Raw genomic sequence first — 3,210 nt, 5'->3', positions numbered from 1 at the left:
CCCCTGGATGTCCCAGCCAAAGCCCACAGCCCCCGAGCAGGCCCCGCCGTCGTTCACAGGAGGTGCGAGCAGCGCAGCTCCGCGTTTACAGACCGTGCGTGCTGGCGCTCCTTCCCAGCCCCTGCGAGCTACAGGGGAAAAGCACTCCCTTTTCCTTACTGTCCCATCTTAATGTTCCCTCAGAGCCGCTTCCTACTGTCCTCTCTTCCTCCGGAGAGCCACCACCGCTGCCAGACTGCCTGCTCCAGGGCAGGACTGGGGTCTCTGGCCCGCAGGCGGCTGGCGCCGCCACCACCAAAGTGCGCGTGCTCCCGCCAAGGCCGTGGTTTGCAGGCCACCCCCCGCGGCACAGACCTACCCCAGCGAGAGCCCGGTTTCTCCACAGCGACAGCAGGCAGCGGCCCCTCAAGCCTGCTGGCACCAGCAGGCTCTGGGCAAGGCGCCAACACATCCGCAGGTCCCTCTCTGGCTAGCCCTGCTCCCGGCAGCTGGGCAGGCAGGCTTGATCCATCAGCAGAGGGCAGCTCCCCTGTCCCCTCCAAAGCTGAAGTGCCATTTTAGATCCCTCGTTTCATCAGTCCAGCTGCATCCAGATCAGCCATCCTGATACTGCTGACTTGCACCGCAGCAATAACACAGAAGGACGCGTATTCAAATGTTATAATCGCATCATCTAAGCTCTCCCACGCTGTTATTTTGTACAGGTATGTTTTACCAAGAAAATATCTGGTAGTAAACAAATCATAGATGTACTGCATAAATTCCGTATTGGAAGGAACTCTGATATGAGGTCCCTCTGGCAGCAATAAACATCTGTACCTCTATCTAAAATCTTAAAACCACAGCCTTCAAAATAAGCGGCAAGAGTAGAAGCTTTTGCTGTTTTCGGGTACTAAAAAAGCGTGGTGCTGAGTACCAGCATTTAAACGGCTTTGCCTCCCTGAGTAGCAGCTTATGTTCCCAACCCTCACGCAAGCTGCCGTCTTCTGTTGCTCTGTAAGAGCAGCACACTCTCGCCACGCAGGGTGGACAGGAAGGGCCAAGCAGCTAACCAGGGCGACAAGTCTCCCCGGTAAGGTGAATTCAGTAACTCCACAGTATTTTATTTTCACATCTCCAGAAGCACTCAGATAAGTGAGAGCAAAAGAGAGTATGTGTCAAATGTAACTCCACTCTTCAAGGCTGCAACTGCCTCAAGGTACAGGGAAAAAACCATAAAAAAAGGACCTTGGTGATAGAAGGGGAAAGTCTAACTGGAAAACACGCACGACTGAGGGGCTTTCAAGAGGCTGCAGCAAGCGGCTCCGAACTCTCACTGCTGCCTCACGCTCCAAACCAGCTTCCTGCCCGAGAGGCTGCAACACAGCCAACGTGAGCAAAGCCGTCCCGACACGGCCTTTGCGCCCACGGAAGAAATGAGACCTGCTCAGGGTGGTTTCCTTTGCTTTGGCTTTTGACTTTTTACGAAAGTAACAAACCGCAGCTCGCTCCCACAAGACGTGCAAACGACGCCTGTTCTCCGTTCTTCTCCCAGCCTCAGTCGCTGCCTGCGAGCAGCAGTCCACGGTCTACGCACTCGCAAGCGGCCACAGAAGAGTATCTGTCCCCGAAGCGCGCGGTGAAGCTCAACTGAGTACCCCACAAAGACAGGCGGGACCGTCAGTGCAGCTAGGGTCCAGTAAGCTCCCGCTTGGAGCCTGGACAGTTACCAGCAGACTTCAAAAATGGCATTAGCAAAGCACAATTTGTCTGGCAGAGTCAGCCGCAGCCGACGTCATATCCAATCCTCTTACCGGCAGGCTGACAATCATTTATCCTCCTTGCTCCCGCCTTGGAAGAAACACCACCACACAAAATCAAGTAAAAAAAGGAAAGCTGTTATTTGCAAACGTACACACAGACTCTGGGACTGCTAGAAACATAACACAGCCAATAAAAAACAGGGAAGGAAGTCCCAAGACCCTCCCGCTCCAGAGAAGACTTTGTCCTTCTATTTCTCACCCACAGCCCTCCTAGTGCTTGAGAATCACCGCAAAGAGCAATTCTGAGGACGGGCCCCGACCACTACTGAAGGCAAGGCATCTCCATGGAAACTGCTGGCTGCATTTAATACATGCTCCCTGGGACGCCAACGAGAACAACTGTATTTATTTCCACAAGTGCTTTCTCGCAAGCGGGGATTAAGGGAAGCTCTCTGCCTGGCCTCCAGCGCCAAGCCCGGCAAATCGGATCACCAGAGAGGGGTTACGCTGCGCGCTGAAGCGAGCCCCCGGGCAGCAGCGCGAGGGAAGCGCCAAGGCAGCAGCACCGTGCAGAGAGAAGGCTGGGGGGGACCGATCCGCCACGGTGAGCTACTCCGAAATAGCGGCCAGGGGAAGCAATTTAAACACCCTCCGTGTCTTTATTTCCACAAGAAATTGAGCCCCAAAGAGTCACGGGGGCTCCTGAAGACTCTGCTGTCAAACACAGCATTGCAGGTCGGTCTCTCAGCCTCTTGCAGGAGAGAGGCAGAGAGGGGCAGCAAGCGGCTTCCTGCTCAGCCAGGGCTGGGAGACGCTGAGCTCTACGAACTTCACGGCAAGCCGGTGACTCTTGAGGGCACAATAACCACACAAACTTGACAGAAGCCCTTTGGGCGCGCTGGCAAGGACACGGGGAGGATCTGGCATCAGCCCACAGGCGAATCAGCTCACAGTACTAAGGAGTTTTAGGGTACAGTTGCTCTCTGGAAGAACTCGGACACGAGTGAAACTGCAACTGAGTTCTGGAAGAGACTGACCCACTGGATGAGGTTAACTCTCCAGTGACCAAGCGTTCAGCATACTTCGACCGTGAAGGAAAACCTGAGATTTAGGACACCTGAAGACTTGCGACCCGCCCTCGGAGGACAAAGCATTTGGCATAAAACAATGAAGCATACAGTTTCTATGGTTCGTGAGAAGACAAATGAACGGACGAGAAACCACCGTCTGCAGCACCTTATGGGGAGCGCCAGAGAGCCGAGGTACTCCCGCAAGCAGCGGCCACCACACCTCTCCTCCGCGCTCAGTCACTGCGCTGCTCCAAGTAGCACTGCTGCAGTTCTCTGAGCTCGTCCTCTCTGGCTCACAGGAAAACCCTCCTTCAGCAGCTCTCCTCTAAATTCAGCCTTGCCTCTCGGAAGATGGTCCACTGGGATGCTGAATGACGAGGACAGGGCTTGGTCCAGGC

The sequence above is a fragment of the Charadrius vociferus genome, unplaced genomic scaffold, assembly GCF_000708025.1.
Source record: "Charadrius vociferus isolate BGI_N301 unplaced genomic scaffold, ASM70802v2 scaffold172, whole genome shotgun sequence".
Taxonomy (NCBI): Eukaryota; Metazoa; Chordata; class Aves; order Charadriiformes; family Charadriidae; genus Charadrius; species Charadrius vociferus.
The sequence above is the reverse complement of the archived record's forward strand: the minus strand, read 5'-3'. Positions refer to the sequence as shown.